Below are 23,338 nucleotides of genomic sequence, written 5' to 3'. Positions count from 1 at the left end.
GAGTCCAAATCCGATGCCAATTCATCCATACAATCTGTATACAATCTGTATGGCTGAATTTGCATCGCACAGACATTGCATGTATTTTTCAGAGCAGTGCGCTCCGAATCACATGCAATGTCTGGTATCGCTATAGTGTGAACCGGGACTAAGGGCAAGTTCACACATATGTCATGTGGAAACCTTGCGAATCCACTGCGGCTTGCTGCATCGCATTCAAATTGCAGGCAGTTCACACTGCCATATGCAAATCGCTTGGGGTGTCAATACAAAGTTAACGACACCCCCAGATCAGTTTGCATATCGCAGTGCGAACTGTCAGTTCTGGCATAAAGCGGATTGCATTGGTGTGAACCACCATGCGATCCGATTCTGCTTCGGACCCCAAAAAAGAGTCCTGTGCGTCAGGGGCCGACTGGCAACGTTCGGCCCAGGGGGCAAGTACAAACCAGAGGCCCATGGTGCAGCGACTCGGCCCCCTACCGCTCTCCCCCTGACCCCCAACTCCCGGCTGAAGCTCGGCTCCAGGTACTCTCTACTCACCGGCTGAATCTGGGTTCACGACCTGGCCAGCATGACTAAAGGAATCGTCAACATGGGTCCCTAATACTACAAAATAACGACACGGACTGCGTGGCATGGGTTTAATACGGCCACAGCAGCAATTTTTATTAACCAAAGAATAAATGACATAATAATAAAACATATAGGCAAGTGAAGGTATCAGATTTCCATGCTGCGATTAATTGATTAAGGTTTTGCCACGGTATATGGTATTATCACGGTCAATTTAGGGATGGACCTATTATCGGCAACACCAATATATCGGGGGCCGATATGCACTTTCCCCGATATATCGGAATCGGCCTTTGGATTTACCGATATTTTGGGAAAGTGCTTGTACCAGAGTGATGCCTGCAGCGGACGGTCAGCTGTCTTGTAATGACAACCGATGCGGGTGAGAAGCCGCTCGGCTGTCATTACAAGGAGCGGGAGGGGATGTTCCCCCTCCCGCCGCCTTCCGTGGCTCGCCCGGGTCTCCCGTCCCACCGGGAGACCCGGGCATCCTACCTCCACCGCCACCGAAGAGAAGACCCGGTATACTGCATCTCCATTTAAAAAACCCGGAAGTGATGTGATGACATCACTTCCGGGTACTCGGCGCCGAATTAAAAAAACTGACAGCATTCAAAACAGCCAAATTGGCGTATTAAATGCTTTTCGGTGCTGAGGAGGGGTTTGGGGTCTTTTAGACCCCCAGATCCCTCTAAAAGAGTACCTTTAGGGGAAAAAAGTTTTTTTTCCAGGAGATATCGGCCTATACTGATATCCGATGACCAAAATATCGGTATCTGCATAAAAAAAAACAATATTGGTTGATCAATAATTCAATTATATGATTTCAAGTGGCCTTGATCCGATGGCCTGGTCATTAAGGGGGCAAATCCTTGCGGTCCAGAAGTGGTTAAACCTGCAGGAGGACCAGCGGTTTTATTTATAAATTACTTTACTATTGCTTTAGGCCTGGTTCACATGTATGCGGGTTGGAGGATCACATGTATGCGGGTTGGAGGATCACATGTATGCGAGTTGGCGGGTCACATGTATGCGGGTTGGAGGATCACATGTATGCGGGTTGGAGGATCACATGTATGCGGGTTGGAGGATCACATGTATGCGGGTTGGCGGATCACATGTATGCGGGTTGGCGGCCCACATGTATGCGGGTTGGCGGATCACATGTATGCGGGTTGGCGGATCACATGTATGCGGCCCACATTTGCACAGGCAAAGCAGCCCATTGATTCGAATGGGTTGCTATGCCCTCGTTTTCCACAGTAAAAAAAATGCATGCAGCATTTAAAAAAATGCAGTGGTCTTGCAATCCATCCTGCTTTTGCGCCCTGCGACTTACCTGCAGTTCCTGCTCTGGTAAGCTTTCTGCATTTTTATATTCGTGGGCCCAGTATTTAAAAACACAGTTTGCGCGTGCTGGAACTGCAGGTAAGTCGCATGGTGCAAAATCAGGATGGATTTCACGGGCCACTGCATTTTGTTTTTTAAATTCTGCATGCACCTTTTTTCAGCCGAAAACGCAGGCATAGCAGCTTAAGCCCATTCGAATCAATGGGCTGCTATGCCTGTGCAAATGTGGGCCACCAACCCGCATACAAGTGAACCATGCTAAAGCAATAGTAAACTAATTTAAATATAAAAACACCGCTCCCCCTGCAGGTTTACCCACTTCTGGACCGCAAGGATTTGCCCCCTTAATGACCAGGCTATCGGATTGGAGCTGAGAGCCAGGACCAGTCATCACCAGGTAGGCCAGACACTGCTTGATGGCTATAATATAATGTAATGTGGGCTGCAATGCCTGTGCATATAATATATATATATATATACACACAGTGACAGTATATGGTAATAATAGTGGGTAGGTACCAGTACTTGCAGAGATTTGCTTGTAGTAGGCACTGTGTCTGTGGCTGGGCTCGGGAGGAAGCATGCGGCTGCAGTATAGAGAAAAAGCCTCTGCTTCCTGTGTATGGCTCCTCCTGTCACAGGCGGAGTGCATCTAATATCACTCCTCCTGTGAGCCGGGGTTCTATCAGATTTCCCTGCCCCATCAGATTTCCCTATCTACGTCATTTCCGGTTGAGATCAGCTGTGGATTTGTCATGCAGCAGCTTGTAGCCGCGTCACACATCCTATTGGGCATGCGCAGAATAGGTAGGGAATTGTGATAACATCGTAAGGGGTCAGGCAAAAGTCCTAGTGTGCATGCGCCGGCGCATGCGCACCAACGGGTCGAGCAGCGGGATCTCTTATAACAAACATCCATCCGATCTCCATGGCCCACACTGCGCTGAGCCGACAGTGCGCTGAGCCGACACTGCACCGACCCGACAATCATCCGATCTCCATGGCCCACACTGCGCTGACCCGACACTGCACCGAGCCGACACTGCACCGACCCGACAATCATCCGATCTCCATGGCCCACACTGCGCCAACCCGACACTGGGCCAAGCCGACACTGCACCGACCCGACAATCATCCGATCTCCATGGCCCACACTGCGCTGACCCGACACTGAGCCGAGCCGACACTGCACCGACCCGACAATCCGATCTCCATGGCCCACACTATGCTGACCCGACACTGAGCCGAGCCGACACTGCACCGACCCGACAATCATCCGATCTCCATGCCCCACACTGCGCCGACCCGACAATGAGACAGTGGGCGTGCACGTGTGGGTAGGGAATAGGATTGTCCCATTGTCAGCTCGGCGCAGTGTGTGCCATTGAGATCAGATGTATGTTTGTTATAAGAGATGCTGATGCTCGATCCGTTTGTGCGCATGCGCCTGCTCATGCGCAGTAGGACTTGTGCCTCACCCCTTACGATGTTATCAAAATTCCCTACCTATTCCGAGCTTGCGCAGTAGGACGTATGACGCGGCTACAGCTGGTGCATGATGAACTCTCACCGGAAATGACGTAGGTAGGGAAATCTGATGGGGTAGGGTTTTCTGATAGAACACCGGGCCTATACAGGAAGTAACGGCTCAGTTCTAGAAAAGGACAGCTGAGCCGGGAGTTCGGACACCGCGGGGGCAGCCCGGCAGTGTATGGAGACTTGGAGAGCAGAAAAATACGGTATTTTAAAAATGACCACGATAACAATACCGTGTGTATGTGATATCGCAATATATTGCATTACTGAAAACCAAATTCAACAATATAATTTTAACAATGCTTAAACCCTAAGGGGTCTTTGGGTGTCCTTAGACTGAGGTGACCAGATTTTTAAAATGAAATCCGGGGACAATTTTTTTTTTTATTGGCAAATGGCACAGGACTGCATAATACACAGAGCGCTGGGCACAGGACTGCATAATACACAGAGCGCTGGGCACAGGACTACATAGTACACAGAGCACTGGACACAGGACTGCATAATACACCGAGTGCTGGGTACAGGACTACAAAATACACAGAGCGCTGGGCACAGGACTGCATAATACACAGAGCGCTGGGCACAGGACTGCATAATACAGAGAGCGCTGGGCACAGGACTGCATAATACACAGAGCGCTGGGCACAGGACTACATAGTACACAGAGCACTGGACACAGGACTGCATAATACACAGAGCGCTGGGCACAGGACTACATAGTACACAGAGCACTGGGCACAGGACTGCATAATACACAGAGCGCAGGGCACAGGACTGCATAATACACAGAGCGCTGGGCACAGGACTGCTTAATACACAGAGTGCTGGGCACAGGACTGCATAATACACAGAGCACTGGGTACAGGACTAGATAATACACAGAGCGCTGAGCACAGGACTACATAATACACAGAGCGCTGAGCACAGGACTACATAATACACAGAGCGCTGAGCACAGGACTACATAATACACAGAGCGCTGAGCACAGGACTACATAATACACAGAGCACTGGGTACAGGACTACATAATACACAGAGCGCTGAGCACAGGACTACATATTACACAGAGTGTATTTGCGCAGCGGTCTTTCAAACAACATTTTTTTTTTTTTTTTTGAAAAATACATTTCACTGCATTAAAAAAAACAGTAAAGTTAGCCCATTTTTTTTGTATATTGTGAAAGATGATGTCACGCCGAGTAAATAGATACCCAACATGTTATGGTTTAAAATTGCGCACACCCGTGGAATGGAGACAAACTACGGTCAATAAAAATCTCCTTAGGCGACGCTTTAAAAATTTTTAACGGTTACCAGTTAAGAGTTACAGAGTAGCTTTTTTTTCATTATTGCTCTCGCTCTGGCAATCGCGGCAATAACTCACATGTGTAGTTTGAACAGCGATTTAATTTGCGGGTGCGACTTCCATATACGTTTTCTTTCGTGCGCGAGCTCATGGCGACGGGGGAGCTTTAAATTTTTTTTTTTTCTTCCTATTTATTTTATTTAATTTTTGAACTTTAGCACAGGTTTTTTAAAAATAAATAAATAAATCTGATCACTTTTGGCCCCCGTTCACATGCAGGCGACGCTACTTCGCACCGCGACCTCGGAGCGGCCGCCACGGACTTCATAACATTGAAGTCTATGGCGGTCGCCTCCTGGTCGCCCCAAAGAAGCTCCGGACCCTTTTTCTAGGTCGGAGCGACTTGTGTCGCTCCTATTAGAACGGGTCCACAGCTTCCCTATGGGAGGCGACCTGCGGCGACCTGTGAGGCGACCAGGTCGCCTCACAGGTCGCTTTAGTGTGAACCGAGCCTTATTGCTTTCACAATTATTGCTGTCACAAGCAATGTAAACATCCTTTGTGACAGCAATATGCAGTGACAGGTACTCTTTATGGAGAGATTGAGGGTCTAAAAGACCCCAAACCTCTCCTCTGCACTTCAATGTATTCAAAATGCCGAAAACTACATTTTTGAATACTGTCACTTTTTAGAATTCAGTGCCTTTAGCCGCCGAGTAACCCGTACGTGACGGCATGAACGCCGCTTCCGAGTTACATCATTGGAAACCCGATTGAACCTGAATCTGGCTTCGTTCGGGACTCCAACCAGCTGGCGGACATGTCGACTGGTTGCTCGGGTCTTCCAGTGTGACGGTAGACCCGGGCAGAGCCGCAGAAGGGGGGGGGTTGTCCCCTCCCACTCACTGGGGTAACGACCAAGTGGCTCCCGAGCCGCATTGGCCATTACCACCCGAAAGCCAACCGCCGGCTCTAAAAAAATGGTACCGGGATGATGCCTCTAGCTGCAGGCATCATGCAGATACAAAAACTTTTTGCAAATCACGTAGATCTATGTGTTTGCGGGAAGTGGTTAAACCAGGACACATATTAATTACACAGGTTCTGAGGCTGATATAATGCACTTAAGGCACGAAGTGAGTTTAACCACTTTACCTCCGCTCACATGGAGGCTACTGCGGCAAAGTGCCGCGATCCCGTCCAGCGACGTAGACCTACGTCGCTGGACTCCGCCCCTTGTGGGCGGCGCTCGCGCGCCGCCGGAGGCTCGCTCCCGCTGTGTTCATTCACAGCGGGAGTCGGGCCAGCAGAGGAGCAGCGGCGATCGCCGCTGCTCTTACCCGATCGTCGGGGATCGAGTCTGGAGATCCGCCCGCTGTGTGTAAACACAGCGGGCGGATCTCCATAGTGACAGGGACTGACAGATCGGACTGTTCAGCATAGCTGGACATCCGATCTGTCCTTCTGTCACACAGTCACCTCCCCCCCTACACGTCAGTAAGCACCAGGCATACATTAACCCCTCCCTCTCCAATAAAATTAACCCCTTCCCTGCCAGTGTCATTTTTACAGTAACAGTGCATATATATAGCACTGATTACTGTAGAAATGTCACTGGTACCCCCAAAAGTGTCAAAAATGTCAGTCAAGGGTCCGATCTGTCCGCCGCAATGTCGCAGTCCCGCAAAAAAAATCGCAGATCACCGCCATTACGCGTTAAAAAAAAAACACCAAAAATGACAGAAATCTTTCCCTTAGTTAGTAAACGCAATAACGTTTGCGCAAACCAATCAAAATATGCTTATTGCGATTTTTTTTACTAAACATAGGTAGCAGAAAACAAATTGACCAAAAATTTAAAAAAATTAGATTTTTACATTTTTTTGGGGGGGAATTTCATATAAAAAAATGTGAAAAATATTGTTATTTTTTCAAAATAAACGCTCTTTTTTTGTTTATAGCGCAAAAAGTAAAAATCGCACAGGTGATCAAATACCACCAAAAGAAAGCTCTGTTTGTGGGAAAAAAAGGACGTAAATTTTGTTTGGGTACGGCGTCGCACGACCGCGCAATTGTCAGTTAAATTCGCACAGTGCCGAATCGCAAAAAGTGGCCTGGACGGAAGACAGCAAAATCCTCCGGTGGTAAAGTGGTTAATTACCACCTTAATCAGCCAAAGAACCTGTGTAATTAATGTGTGTCCTGGTTAAACCACTTAAGCCCCAGAAGATTTTACCTTCCTGACCAGGGGGTATTTTGCGATTCGACACTGCGTGACTTTAACAGACAATTGCGCGGTGGTGCGATGCTGTACCCAAATGAATTTGACGTTCTTTTTTTCCCACAAACAGAGCTTTCTTTTGGTGGTATTTGATCACCTGTGCGATTTTTTTTTGATCACGCGCTATAAACAAAAAAAGAGCGACAATTTTGCAAAAATAACAATATTTTTCACATTTTTTTATATGAAATTCCCCAAAAAAAATGTAAAAATCTAAATTTTTTAACATTTTAGGTCAATTTGTTTTCTGCTACATATGTTTGGTAAAAAAAAATTGCAATAAGCGTATTTTGATTGGTTTGCGCAAAAGTTATTGCGTTTACTAACTAAGGGAAAGATTTTTGTCATTTTTATTGTTTTTTTTTTTAACGAGTAATGGCGGCGATCTGTGTTTTTTTTTTTTTTTTTGCAGGACTGCGACATTGAGGCGGACAGATCGGACCCTTGACTGACATTTTTGACACTTTTGGGGGTACCAGTGACATTACTACAGTAATCAGTGCTATACATATGCTCTGTTACTGTAAAAATGACACTGGCAGGGAAGGGGTTAACTTTATTGGAGAAGGAGGGGATAAGTGTGTCCCTAGGGGCATTATTCTTACTGTGCAGGGATGTGGCTATGTGTGTAACAGCAGAGACATACGATCCTACATAGCAGGACCGTATGATCTCTGCTGTTACATAGGGGAGAGTGACAGGCGGCTGTGTTTACATTAGCCGCCTGTCTTTCTCCTTCTGTAACTGACGATCGCGAGTGACCGGCGGACATCGGGTCCGCCACTCACACACGCGGGGATCACAGTGAGCGAGCGGTGTTTGCATGGTTCGTTTGAGCCAGCTGTCAGCACCATGCCAAAATATGATGCATCATCCTTACAGCATAACTAAATGTAAAACTTTTTTTTTTTTCTTTAGATAGAGTGTAGTGGGATTAGACCCCCTGTCAGGTTTTATTGCAGTCTGTGCCCCCAATTAGGGAGATTCACCCTCTCTGTTTGTCCTGCTGACAAATATCACTCAAACTGAAAAAAATAAAACAACCTCACATTTTTTGGTTGTTACCATAACAGGAATGGAGGGAAAATCTTCCAATGGGGACACTAGTTCTGGTAACACCCTGGGATTCCCTCTCTTCTGTGGGATTTCCTCTCCCTTCCTGTGTTGGCTATGGGACAGGAAATACAGGGAAATCACCCTGATGGGACACAGATAACAAAACAAAAAACAACTGACAGGTTATAACCCTCCTTTACTCTATCCAAAACAGGGGAAAAAATGGTTTGCCCTTATTTATAATTTAACATGACATCATTATTTTTTTAAATATGTATTTCTAATATCCTTTTATCACTCTCAGCCCTCCAAATCCCCGGATTTTTATTTATTTTTTTGCTATGATTTGACTTCCTGTTAGAGGGTGGCTACGTTCCCTCTCCATTGTCCCACTGTATAAAGGAATGTAGCCACCCTGCCTTAGTCCCACTGTATGTAGAAACGTAGCCACCCTGCCTTAGTCCCACTGTATGAAGGAATGTAGCCACCCTGCCTTAGTACCACTGTATGAAGGAATGTAGCCATCCTGCCTTAGTCTCACTGTATGTAAGAACATAGTCACCCTGCCTTAGTCCCACTGTATGAAGGAATGTAGCAACCCTGCCTTAGTCTCACTGTATGTAGGAACAAAGCCATCCTGCCTTAGTCCCACTGTATGTAGGAACATAGCCACCCTGCCTTAGTCCCACTGTATGTAAGAACATAGTCACCCTGCCTTAGTCCTACTGTATGTAGGAATGTAGCAACCCTGCCTTACTCCCACAATATGTAAGAAAGTAGCCACCCTGCCTTAGCCCCACAGTATGTAGGACTGTAGCCACCTTGTCTTAGTCCCACTGTATGTAGGAATATAGCTACCCAGTCTTAGCTCCACTGTATGTAGGAACATAGCCACCCTGTCTTAGTCCCACTTTATGTAGGAATGTATCCACCCTGCCCTAGTCTCACTGTATGTAGGAATGTAGCAACCCTGCCTTACTCCCACAGTATGTAAGAACGTAGCTACCCTGCCTTAGTCCCACTGTATGTAGCAACATAGCTACCCTGCCTTAGCTCCACTGTATGTAGGAAAATAGCCACCCTGCCTTAGTCCCACTGTATGTAAGAACATAGCTACCCTGTCTTAGTCCCACTGTATGTAGGAATGTAGCCACCCTGCCTTAGTCCCACTGTATGTAAGAACATAGCTACCCTGTCTTAGTCCCACTGTATGTAGGAACGTAGCCACCCTGCCTTAGTCCCACTGTATGTAAGAACATAGCCACCTTGCCTTAGTCCCACTGTATGTAGGAACATAGCCACCTTGCCTTAGTCCCACTGTATGTAGGAAAATAGCCACCCTGCCTTAGTCCCACTGTATGTAGGAACATAGCCACCCTGCCTTAGTCCCACTGTATGTAGGAACATAGCCACCTTGCCTTAGTCCCACTGTATGTAGGAACATAGCCACCCTGCCTTAGTCCCACTGTATGTAGGAACATAGCCACCTTGCCTTAGTCCCACTGTATGTAGGAACATAGCCACCTTGCCTTAGTCCCACTGTATGTAGGAAAATAGCCACCCTGCCTTAGTCCCACTGTATGTAGGAACATAGCCACCCTGCCTTAGTCCTACTGTATGTAGGAACATAGCCACCTTGCCTTAGTCCCACTGTATGTAGGAAAATAGTCACCCTGCCTTAGTCCCACTGTATGTAAGAACATAGCCACCTTGCCTTAGTCCCACTGTATGTAGGAACATAGCCACCCTCTCTTGTTCATTCCTGGGGTGGCCTATGGGATGTGCAGTGTGCATAGAGCAATGTACAGGACCACAACTAACATGCACCTCTCATTCAAACAAAAGAAGAGGTTTGGGACCTCATGGAGGATGTTACAAGGAGGCAGAAAAACACAGGAAGAAACGAATTAATGAAAAATAGATTATAGGACCATTAAGTAAAGGATATGTATGGATTATTATTGTAAAATAAGGATATTGTTTAGTATCACTTTAGGTTATGGCCCTCCAGCTGTTCAGGAACTACAATTCCCATCATGCCTAGTTATCTCTGTGAATGTCAGAGGTTTACAATGCCTCATGGGAATTGTAGTTCCTGAACAGCTGGAGGGTCGTAGTTTGGACAATCCTGGGTTAGAAGATAAGTGTGACAGCCAGTCACATAGCATTTTTAGATGGTGAGGTTAGCAATGGCAGTTGCATATTTCTCAGCATTGTGTGTTATATCCTAGTCAGAATACACAGACTCTCTGCTAGGCTTCTGATTGTCGCTCATCCCTACCCAGAATCCCGCAGTAGAGGCGTTCCATTCTCATCCCGTCCTCTTCCTTCACATCTCCTCTCTGCTCTTCCATGTCCAGACAGAAGCAGATGTGATGGAGATGATGTTCTCAGTGTTCTGTATTGCTGATGAGCGGGAAGGTACAATGTCCATTCACCACGAGGAAATCACAAGACCCCCCCTCCCCCCACCCCCCTGTGGTTACATTGTAACATTCAGCATCTTCCCCCTCTCTTCCAATCCATGCAGATCGTCACATAATCAGCTCTTCCTACTGTGACCTCATTAATATAATTCCATCATATTCTTATATATGGTCAAATAGGATGTCCATAATATCTTCTCTGCTGGGCGTCCTCTGCATCTGTCCCTGTGATCTACTACGTGGTGTTAAATATTAAAGCGTAACTCCACTTTTGTTGAGAAAAAAACATTTCCCTCTGGGTGATCTCTGTACATTGCAAGGATTATAACAAATTTTGTTGTAGATTCCTACCTTTTATTATTCTGAAGAAATCCCTGTTTGTTCCTCTGTGCTGAGTGAATCTAATGGGAATGGTGTCACAATTATCTATCAGCTGTGCAGCTGCAGAGCACTAATGAGGAAATCTGCTGGGCCTGCATCCCTTTAGATGTGTTCCTATTGGGAGTATCTCACCAAAAATGAGATTTTTGTTGCAGGGGATGCCAGAAATCTGGCTTGTATCTTAGTGCAGACTTCTGGGAAAATCGGTGAGCCAATCACACAAGCAGGAAATGATGTTTCTGGGGGTGTGGTCAGTATACATTCTGTGTACAGAACAGCTCCAGGCGGCCATATTGCATTGCATTTTCAGAAAATTACAGAGCTGTAGAAGGTTTTTTGTTAAATAACATTCAATTACAATATGATTTGTGTCGCAATTGTATACAATGTATTATTTTTTCTTTATTTGCTCCCCCCCCCCCCCACGAAAGTGGAATTACCCTTTAAAGCTGAATGCCAAGATAAACAAAAATCATCTAAATATCCTTCATCATGTGTGTTCTATCTGAAATCTTGGTGCGCTTTGTGTATTTCTTCCAGATCTGTGCAGTAATCCAATGTGAGTCTTCCTGTAATAAAGACAGCTCACTGCTGCTCTCTTGCCATGTGCTGGGTGACTGGTCTTGTCTCCACCCCTTCCTGCAGTTTCTGCAGACAGCTTGTAGTGGGTGGAGCCTGCTATGTGCAGCACAGTGATGATGTCACTGCTGCTAATACAGGTAATATCTGGGTTGGTAAAAGCAAACTGAAAATTTGTTCTGTGCAAATGTGGGGTGTTGAGGGGTGGGAGCCAACAAATGTTCTCAAGCTTTATTCCTTGCAATTCAAACGTGTGAAGGGAGAAACTATAGCATTATAACCACTAGATGGCACCAAGTTGCATACTCATTTCCTATGATAGTCAGCACTATCTAGTGGCCATAATGCAGCGCTGCCTCGTCCAGTTGGTCCTTAACCACTTCTAGACCGGAGGGTTTTACCCCCTTAATGACCAGGACATTTCTTGCGATACAGCACTGCGTTAATTTAACTGACAATTGCGCAGTCGTGCGACGCTGTACCCAAGTAAAATTGATGTCCTTTTCTCCCACAAATAGAGCTTTCTTTTGGTGGTATTTTATCACCTCTGCGATTATTATTTTTTGCATAAACAAAAAAAGGACAATTCTGAAAAAAAAAAAAAAACAATATTTTTTACTTTCAGCTATATAACATTCCCATTAAAAAAAAATTAAAAATCTAAATTTTCTATCATTTTGGGCCAACCAATTTGTATTCTGCTACATATTTTTGGTAAAAATCCCAATAAGTGTATATTGATTGGTTTACGCAAAAGTTATTGCGTCTACAAACTAGGGGAAAGATTTATGTCATTTTTATTTATTTATTTTACTAGTGTTGGCGGTGATCTGTGATTTTTAGCGGGACTGCGATTTTGTGGCGGACAGATTGGACCCCTGACTCACATTTTTGACACTTTTTGGGGGGACCAGTGACATTACTATAGTAATTACTGCTAAAAATATGCATTGTTACTGTACTAATGACACAGGCAGGGAAGGGGATAAAACTAGGGGCTATCAAAGGGTTAAATGTGTCCCCAGGGGGTGCTCTCTAACTGTTTGGGGGATAGGCTTTCTGCATGAACACAGAGACTTGTGTTCCTAAATAAGAGGAACACAGGAACTGACAGAACAGCGGTCTGCCGTGTTTACAACGGCAGACCGCCGTTCCGTCTCCACGAGGAGCGATCGCTGGTGCCCGGCGGCAATTGCAGGCCACCGGACCCGCTGATTAGCTTCCCCTGTGGCAAATGTGTGCACGCACAGTTGCGTCGTTTCGCAGGACAGAGCCGACCTGCCACAGTAAAACTGCGGCAGGAGGTCATTAAGTGGTTAAAGAGGATCTTTAGCCTGTTTTCTAAAAAAAATTAAAAGTCAAAACCTAAAAATACTGTACAGTAGCTGCTGAGTTTTATTTAAAGGCCACTAAATTGTCAAAGGATGCACTGCTGTCCTCACCTGAGTCGGTTCTTCAACGTTTTTTGGGACCCAGCGGCTTCCCAGCTGGCTTTCCACTGCGCATGCACAAGCTTTGCTGCACTGTGTGAATGGACCCGCAGCCTCATGGGACCTTTAAAAATGCCCAAAAGTGTTAGAGGACAGGGGGCGGAGGACATAAAGCAGAATTTCCCCTTTAGGGTGAAGTTCCACTAAAATATCCTAGGAAATATGTATGTTCCTCAGCGCCATCTAGAGGCCACCATGCTGTATTTTCTGCATTCAAATAGCAGAAAATATAACCTCAGGACATTTGATTTTGCTAAATTCACGCAGAACAAATTTACACACAGTTTTCATGGATGAAGAATTTTGCAAATATTTTATAATTTGACCCCATGTCCCCTTTTTTTTACATGGTTTTTAACTTTGTAATAAATGAAACAAAAGTATTTAGAGTTCATGGTAAGTTTGGAGTGTTTTATGGTTCTTTTGAAGTGCAGATGTCAGAGCTCTTCTCTGCACCACTACAGGGTGAATGAGGGGCTCCATGGTAACGCTTCCTAAGGGGGTGAGGGTCATGACATCCTGCATTTAAGCTTCGATCACACCAGTGCTTCGCGGAAAAGCACAAAAAATGTGCTGCTGCTTTTGTCGACACTCTGTGGCGTTGTTAATTCTTTTTATTTTCTTCTTAACCACTTCTAGACCGGAAGATTTTCCCCCTTAATGACCAGGCCATATTTTGTGATTCGGCACTGCGTTACTTTAATGGACAATTGCGCGATGTTGTGCAAGGCTGTACCCATAAAATTGATGTCCTTTTTTTCCCACAAATAGAGCTTTCTTTTGGTGGTATTTGATCACCTCTGCGATTTTTTATTTTATTTTTCATGCTATAAACCAAAAAAGAGCGAAAATTCTGAAAAAAAAAAAAAAAAAATATTTTTCACTTTCTGCTTTATAATATTCCCCCCAAAAAATAAAAATGTTTTTTTAACATTTTAGGTCAATTTGTTTTCTGCTACATATTTTTTGTAAAAAAAAAATTGCAATAAGCGTATTTTGATTGGTTTGCACAAATCTTATCACGTCTACTAACTACGGGAAATATTTATGTAATTTTTATTGTTTTTATATTTTTTTTACTAGTAATGGTGGCGATCTGCGCTTTTTTTTTTTGTGTGATTTTTAAATGTAAGGCGCCTCATCGATGGGTAAGTGAGACCCCTCCGCAGCCCCTGCATCTCCTGTACCATGCTTGCAGCACTGCATCTCCTGTAGCATGCCCGCAGCCCTGCATCTCCTGTAGCATGCCCGCAGCCCCTGCATCTACTGCACTGTGCCCACAGCCCCTGCATCTCCTGCACCGTGCCCGCAGCCCCTGCATCTCCTGCACAGTGCCTTCAGCCCCTGCATCTCGTGCACCGTGCCTGCAGCCCCTACATCTCGTGCATCGTGCCTGCAGCCTCTGCATCTCCTGCACCGTGCCTGCAGCCCCTGCATCTCCTGCACCGTGCCTGCAGCCCCTGCATCTTCTGCACCGTGCCCACAGCCCCTGCATCTCCTGCACGTGCCTGCAGCCCCTGCATCTTCTGCACCGTGCCCACAGCCCCTGCATCTCCTGCACCGTGCCTGCAGCCCCTGCATCTCCTGCACTGTGCCTGCAGCCCCTACATCTCATGCATCGTGCCTGCAGCCTCTGCATCTCCTGCACCGTGCCTGCAGCCCCTGCATCTCCTGCCCCATGCCCGCAGCCCCTGCATCTCCTGCACCATGCCCACAGCTCCTGCATCTCTAGCACCATGCCCACAGCCCCTGCATCTCTTGCACCATGCCCGCAGCCCCTGCATCTCTAGCACCATGCCCGCAGCCCCTGCATCTCCTGCACCATGCCCACAGCCCCTGCATCTCCTGCACCGTGCCCACAGCCCCTGCATCTCCTGCACCGTGCCTGCAGCCCCTGCATCTCCTGCACCGTGCCTGCAGCCCCTGCATCTTCTGCACCGTGCCCACAGCCCCTGCATCTCCTGCACGTGCCTGCAGCCCCTGCATCTTCTGCACCGTGCCCACAGCCCCTGCATCTCCTGCACCGTGCCTGCAGCCCCTGCATCTCCTGCACCGTGCCTGCAGCCCCTACATCTCATGCATCGTGCCTGCAGCCTCTGCATCTCCTGCACCGTGCCTGCAGCCCCTGCATCTCCTGCCCCATGCCCGCAGCCCCTGCATCTCCTGCACCATGCCCACAGCTCCTGCATCTCTAGCACCATGCCCACAGCCCCTGCATCTCTTGCACCATGCCCGCAGCCCCTGCATCTCTAGCACCATGCCCGCAGCCCCTGCATCTCCTGCACCATGCCCACAGCCCCTGCATCTCCTGCACCGTGCCCACAGCCCCTGCATCTCCTGCACCGTGCCCACAGCCCCTGCATCTCCTGCACCGTGCCCGCAGCCCCTGCATCTCCTGCACCGTGCCTGCAGCCCCTGCATCTCGTGCACCGTGCCTGCAACCCCTACATCTCGTGCATCATGCCTTCAGCCTCTGCATCTCCTGCACCGTGCCTGCAGCCCCTGCATCTCCTGCACCGTGCCTGCAGCCCCTGCATCTTCTGCACCGTGCCAGCAGCCCCTGCATCTCCTGCACCGTGCCCGCCGCCCCTGCATCTCCTGCACCATGCCCGCAGCCCCTGCATCTCCTGCATCTCCTGCACCGTGCCCGCAGCCCCTGCATCTCCTGCACTGTGCCCGCAGCCCCTGCATCTCCTGCCCCATGCCCCCAGCATCTCCTGTACCGTGCCCCCAGCCCCTGCATCTCCTGTACCGCGCCTGCAGCCCCTGCATCTCTTGTAACGTGCCCGCAGCCCCTGCATCTTCTGTACCGTGCCCGCAGCCCCAGCATCTCCTGTACTGTGTCCAGAGCCCCTGCATCTCCTGCGACGTGCCCGCAGCCCCTGCATCTCCTTTACCATGCCCACACAGCCTATGACCACCTTCTGTACCATGTCCGCTCTTTTACCACTTTTAACTGGAATTTGATTTTATATATATATATATATATATATATATATATATATATATGTATATATAAAGCCCTATATGCTTTCATATCTGTTTTATCTATATATACTACACTCTTTAAATGTGCTTTAAAATGCATGGTTTTCCCTTTTATGAATAAGAAAATAATGACTTTATGCTGTTGGGCTGGTATAATAATACTATGGGGCTGGTATGAAGTTTTTTCCTAGTCCGGCCCTGTCTAATGCACTCCTGGTATTTAGTGCCTGTTTAAGAGCCTCCCACTATTAGCGAAGTTTGACCACGCCCACTTTTTGATGCGATTTGGAAGGTGCGCCGTGTGTGTATGTGTGTGCGTGCGTGGGGGGGGGGGGTCGTGGTTGAATTTCTGCACCTATTTTCTGAGAAAAAAAGCCCTGCATATACACATGCATTGCATGAAATATATGTATGATACAAGTGAGCATGGTATGGCAATTAAGCAATTGAACAATTAACCAAGATGCGCTCCCACTACACTAATAGGAGCCTATGCTCCTTGTCTTCCCATACTAACATGTCATATAACACATAAATCAAAACAAGCCACACAAATCTCCTCAAACCCATCACCCACCAACCCAGATCCAGCAGCCACTGCTTAGTGACAGTGACACAGTGTGCAGGAGAGAACAGGGAAGGAGACAGTCAGCCCACTACAGCAGAACACCCTCACAAACTAAGTGCACATAATCAAATAGAATAAGGAGATATCGGTTCCTATGGACAAATATTCACAGCCACATCCGTGTAAATAGTAGAAGAAGGTGAAGGGGAAGAGAGGACGCTAACAAACCCTTAAATTCTAGGATGAAGGAATATGGCTGAAGGGACGCGCCTCCCTGTACACGCATTACTTGGTCGGAGGACTGATACTATTTCTTTTGCCACTTTTTCAACATTAGAAGAGTGGTTTTGCATTCATCCTCACGCTCCATTTGTCCCGCTGGACCCCCTTTGGGATGTAGGCTTGGTTCAGTGCCCGTCTTTAGGCCTTTTTCCCACTCGGGTTTGGTGCCTTGGCACCTATACCCTTGTTAGGATATACCTATGGATCATTGGTCTCAATGGCTTATCATGGGACATTTATCCTATCATGCCCGGCATGCTTTGTGATGGTCTGTTTAAAAGGCTTTTAGAAATAGTGATATGAACAATGAACTTGGCCCCTGAAGAAGCTACAATGGGAGCCTAACCGCTTAGCGAAACGCGTAGGTTTTAGCAAGTATTCTGATTCTATTCCTGGACATTACCATGACATTATGAATGTATAATCGTAATTTTTATATCTACATATTGTGTTTTTTATCTGTTTTTGATGGAATCAATAAAGCTGTAATTCTTTTTATCAAAATGTTGTATGATGTTTGAAGACAAATTTCACAGCCTTTAAAATCCCACTCTCAGAGAGAGAGATGTGAGACATATTCCTTCATCCTAGGATTTGAGGGTCTTCCCCTTCACCTTCTTCTAAGTGCACATAATGTCACAATGTGAGACAGGGGCGTAACTACAGGGGTTGCAATTGCAACCGGGCCCCATGCTCCAAGGGGCCTGTGCCGCTCCCCTGTACACCTGGATAGGAGGGGGGGGGCCGCATGTAGAGAAATCACTGTCCTCCTTTTTCCTCCTGTAGCTGCAGGAGGAAAATGGAGGAGATGGGTTCCTCTGTATGCTGCCCCCTCCACTCCTCCTATCCACTTCACTTGTGTTCTGCTGTCTCTGGGCCCCTGTGTGCTCCCGGATCGCAAAGGTCACACTTGCGACAGGGCCCTGGCATTCTACCACCGTGGGTAGGCCCCAAGATGGCAGGAAGGGGGCCCACTGGAGAACTTGTGAAAGAGTCCTGCTGTGGGACTGTAATAATGGGCCCCGCAACCAGAGTAAAGGGCCCCAGGATCCGTGGGAAGAGCCCCAGGCTTGAAGGGAAGGGCCCCGGCCAGGGGTCCAGGGGGGCCCTTCATGGTTTCTTGCACCGGGGCCCTAAAGGTTCTAGTTACGCCTCTGATGTGAGGGATACACATAAAGTTTCCTCATCCGACAGGTTGTGTGGCTAACAAGCCATTCACAGCATGCCAGACAGCCAATGGTGACCTATAACCACTTGATACAACTCCCCTAGAGTGACATTTCTTTGGTTTTATTGAACATTGTTTGAACGGCCATTTACTTCCATTGCCTATAAATGACCGTTTCCTGCCGGCACTATAGAGTTCCTCGATTCCGGTTATTGAACCGGCTGGTGGCTGTCCTCACTAGAAAGCTATTTGATTCAGGTCATTGAACTTTCAGCTTTCATTTTTCAATACATGGCTCTGATTATTATAAACACAGATAAAACTGATAAAGCCACAAAAAGCTTTTTTTTAACCCGTGTTTATAAAACACACCACTTATGGCACCATGTGATCCATTCTAAGGATTGAGGTGCTATTCAAGAAAACCGGACGATCGGCTTTGTTGTGTGTCGCTCTTTTTGTTTTTGCCAAAATATATATAGACTGAAAACACAATCAGACTTTAATTTCCAAAGCTGCCTATTCAGTCAACAGTAAACATTTATAGAAATATCAGACGGGAGCAAAGCCAGAATAGTTTTTGATGTGCATTGGGGGGAGGTTTAATGTTTATGGGTGCAGCAAGTCTGTAAATAAGTCTTCATTATGTTGGGGTGCAAGCACATTACTGGACATGGTGAGTAATGCAATTCTATGACATTGGTCAGTCACATCTGTTGCATTTTTTTCTTCTGTTTTTATCATTTATTTTTGTTACTTTTTTAAGTAGTAGAGTATTTTTTTTTTTTTGTTTTTTTTATGCACCCCCAATTGATCAATCTCATGTCTGCAGGCACCAGAAGATAATCCCATTGGACTAGTGTCTGCAGAAGTACCTTTAATACCCAATAAAGATTATACGGTGAATTGATAATATGAATTTAGATAACTTAATGGCACTAAGGGCTCATTGACCCTTGCTTTAACTTTAAAACACATTAAAGCGCCTACCCCTTCAATATGCTTTTCTGATGTTTTTTTATGCTTCTGTGATGCTTTTTTGAAGCTTTAATGAAGCTTGGCAAATGCCCTTTGTGTGTTGTTTTTTTTTACTTGTTTTAAAGGGGCCCAGTAGCATCCCAGCTCAGTAGTACTGTGGCATCACCTGGAAAGCCTTCTAAAATGGTGGATAATTACCAAAACAAAATGGTAGATTCTGACAATCCCTGTGGTGCTACAGAGACCAGGAGAGTAAAGGCCCGTACACACGTGCAGATTGTCGGCCGAAAAGATTCGGCCGACGACCGATCGGCCGATTTTCCGCTTGTTAGTATGATGCTTCCGACAGTCGACAGCGCACTTTCGGCCGAAAAGAATCTGTCGTGCAAGTATTAAAATTTTTGTAGGCCGACACCAGAGCGGCCCATTGTTCGCCAGTCAATACAGAATTCGGCCGACAGACAGCAGATTTGCAAGACTGGGCATGCTCAGAAAAGAAAAAATACAGGGAAAGTTAACCATCACATGACATCACTTCTGCAGTCGGCTGTAGTCAGCGGACAAAATTCTTGTGCAGTCTTTTGCACTTTTCAACAGACACGACAGCCCGGGGACAAAAGACGGCCGATCGTTCGGCCGGACGATCTGCACGTGTGTACGGGGCATTAAGCTGCATATTTTAGATCCCCTCTTCTCTCCATTTCTTCCTCTCTGTTCTCCTGGAACTAACCAGAATACAGATAAACGGGAAGCCAGGAATGTTAATTGCCATAGATAAATGTTACAGGAAACACCTGTATGAGAAGGATATGTATTGCTTGCCAACCTAGGTAGGGAAATTTGTATCTGTGACGTAACTACTGTTTTATATATGTGATGTACATGCTTATTTAGTCACTTGGCGAACAGGCATGAGCTGGGCTAAGTCATTTTCGCTAGCAAATAAAAAAGGTTTGTTTTCCTGAAGTTTGTGTCCGAATTCAATTTATGGTTTCCAACAACTGTTTGCTGCTCCAGTACCGCCACTCAGCAGATTCCCAGCTCATTAATACCCCAGTATAGCATATTCCCAGCTTATTAGTACCCTCATTCAGGAGATCCCCTGCTCAGTAGTACAACTAGCTCTGCTGATGCCCCAGCTTAGTGGTAATCCAGAGCGCTGCTGATCCCCCACTCAATAAGAACCCCCAGCTCTGCTGATGCCCCACTAAGTACCCCCAGCTTTGCTTATCCCCTACTCAGTAGTAACCCCAAGCTCTACTGATCCCCCGCTCAATAGTAACACCCGGCTTAACTGATGCCCCACTCGGTAGTACCCCCTCTCTGCTGATGCCCCACTCAGTAGTACCCCTAGCATTTCTGGTTTCCCACAATTGTTTGCTGCTACATTTCTTGATGCATTGGCCCGGGACCAGATGGAAAAACCGAGACAGGTGGCCGTTCCACTGTGACTCGTAGGGATTGATCTGGAGTCGGCCCCTTGGATCTTGCCTACATCTCAGGCGCCACTGGACACATTATCTGGGAGACTATGCTGCATCCTGGCTGCCTGCTCCGGAGCCGCCCCAACGACATCTTGAACCCAGACTCAGGAACCAACCAAACAGTTGGAGCTCCACTTCAGGACCAGGTGAGATCTTCGCCTTCTAGTTGGGACAACAGTCAGACAGGACCTCTCGATGGTATTCAAGGGAAGGGGAGCCTGATCACCTTCCGAGGAAACCCCAAGAAAGAGGATGATTGCACATCCTGGGCGGACCTCAATCAGTTAGTTATCCATGGTGGCAAAGGTCAGTGTGAATGGTGTGCATGAGACATTGCCTGGCAATGAAGTGGACCCTGCGTAGACGCAGTTCTCAGTCGGGCAACTGCATCTGGGTCGTTGAAAGCGATTGCCATTTGAATTACCCCTTTGTGTCGAGAGTCTAGGACCCCTTTCCAGATTCTCAAAACCTTACCCTACCCTCTGTGTCTGTCATGATGTCTCTAGGGCTACAAAATGCGTGGGAACCAGTCAGTTCTATCTCCCTTAGAATGTATGATCAAAAATTTCAGGAAGGGATGCTCAAAGGTAACAAAATTGGTTTATTGTGGTGTCTGCATCTTTAAGTGTTAAACTTCTTAGCTAAAATGGTATTAGCAGTGTCTGTCAGTGCATGGCAGCCTTCCAGTGAATAAGAATAGACACCGAGACTGTAATATTTAGTGCTTTGCTTAACTGCTGTTCTGCTTTAGGATGGGTAAAGTCCCTGGTAAGGGACCTCTGCCCAATGTACCTGAGTCTCCGCGTAATAACTTATAAGTAATATTATAAAGAAAAAGAGAGCAGAGCAAATGACATAAGAGTAAAAAAAAAATTTAACATGAAAGAGTATGTTATGAGAATCTCTCCCTGGTTTGACTATTATGTAGACCTATGGATTGATAATTTAGCATCAAGGAGTAAAAAAAAAAAAAAATTTCCTTTCCACGGGATGGAGCAAATGATGAGTTCCACATTGGATATGGTGAAGGGATTGTGTTTGGGGAACAGAAAAGCATTCCCATGGTTTTTAGGGAATCCAAAGAGGGGCATGAAGTATTTGAGGGCGAGAGGACTAAATTGGTTGCAGTATGCCCCGGGATATACTCCTGAGCCCCCATAGGTATTTTCTAATGTTCCGTCAGCCCCTGGACCATCCCCCAGCTGTTTTTGATGCAGTATACTACTCTCTCTCTCTCTTACTATTAAAGAAAGAGGATGATTTAAGACCAAATCCTACTGTATCTATGACCACACAAGGAAGACATTCCAAGGGAAGATAAGGCTGTGGCAAGTACATCATCGCCTGACTCCACAATGGTGTATTCCCCTATTATACTGAACAAAATTATAAATGCAACACTTGTTTTTACCCCCATTTTTCTTGAGCTGAACTCCAAAGATCTAAGAAAACCAGGATTCATCCGTGAAGAGAACACCTCTCAAATGCCGGATGCTATCGAATGTGAGCATTTGCCACCCAATTCGGTTACGACGACGAACTGCAGTCAGGTCAAAACCCTGATGAGGGCGCCGAGCATGCAGATGAGCTTCTCTGAGATGGTTTCTGACAGTTTGTGCAGAAATTCTTTGGTTATGCAAACTGATTGTTGCAGCAGCTGTCTGAGTGGCTGGTCTCAGACCATCTTGGAGGTGAAGATGCTGGATGTGGAGGTCCTGGGCTGGTGTGGTTACACATGGTCTGCGGTTGTGAGGCCGGTTGATGTACTGCCAAATTCTCTGAAACACATTTGAAGACAGCTTATGGTAGAGAAATGAACATTCAATTCATGGGCAACAGCTCTGGTGGACATTCCTGCAGTCAGCATGCCAATTGCACGCTCCCTCAAAACTTGCGACATCTGTGGCATTGTGCTGTGGGATAAAATAGATTTTTCAATAAATGTAATGATGGAGAAAAATCATTTTCCTTTTATATAAAAAAATATATAATTTTATTTAAAACAAATACAAACATCTTTTTGTTTAAAAGAACACAAAAAGAAGGAGAGAGAAACACTTGGTGGTGTCAGCTCTACCACCAATTGTTTCTCTCTCCTTCTTTTTATGTTCTTTTAAACAAAAAGATGTTTGTATTTGTATTAAATAAAATGATATATATATATATATTTTTTTTTATATATAAAAGGAAAATGATTTTTCTCCATCATTACATTTATTGAAAAATCTATTTTGCACCTTTAAAGTCCCACATACTTTCTTTGCTATTCTATATCTATTACCAAAGGGATGTGGTGCATTCTATTTTGCTCTCTGGCAAAAGAAAAATTAAAACTTTGAATTTACTAGCTAAGTAAGGAACCAAGCTATGTACTGGTGTTTACCAGAATATGCTTGTTTAGATTACTTGCTAGCTGCAGAGGGAGGGGCGCGTGAAAAATTCAATCTGTATGATCGCTGTCTGAAGGTCGATGACCATGAGAAAGCTAGCTCACGTACCCATACAGACCTAGGATAGGTTTAATGCTGGCAGTTGGTTTGGGGATTGGTTCCCAAATGCAAGTGGGCTAAAAGCCACATTAGGGATTACAAAGGCAATACTGGCCACCTGCATTTGTCTTCCTTGTCTAATTCCCCTTGTGCCCAGGACTATCCAAGGTTTGATTGAGGCCACTGTAGAAAGGAAGGAAGCGGCCCATGTAATGGCCATGTGGAAGTACCAACCATTAGCTCCCCAGGATGAACCAGAACTACCATAACTCCTTCCCACGTCCCAGAGGTTTCCCCTCTGAATTCAGTGTTTTGTAATGATGCTTTGTGATGCTTAGTCTCCACTCAAACTCTCGCTACGCTAGTATCAAAGGGGGGAATGTGGCATCACCTGGA

General features: G+C 46.3%; 1 protein-coding gene across 1 annotated transcript in view; it reads right to left on the bottom strand.

Moving 5' to 3' along the window:
* Positions 1-10,557, bottom strand: part of LOC309561756 (solute carrier family 26 member 6-like) — a 93,417-nt gene extending 82,860 nt beyond the window's left edge. The window contains exon 1 of the mRNA XM_082265766.1: positions 10,391-10,557. The gene's annotated coding sequence lies outside the window, so the exon portion shown is untranslated. The remainder of the gene's footprint in view (positions 1-10,390) is intronic.
* Between the last annotated feature and the right edge of the window lie 12,781 nt (positions 10,558-23,338).

The sequence above is a fragment of the Pelophylax lessonae genome, assembly GCF_965119305.1.
Source record: "Pelophylax lessonae genome assembly, chromosome: 8".
Classification (NCBI taxonomy): Eukaryota; Metazoa; Chordata; class Amphibia; order Anura; family Ranidae; genus Pelophylax; species Pelophylax lessonae.
The sequence above is the reverse complement of the archived record's forward strand: the minus strand, read 5'-3'. Positions and strand labels throughout refer to the sequence as shown.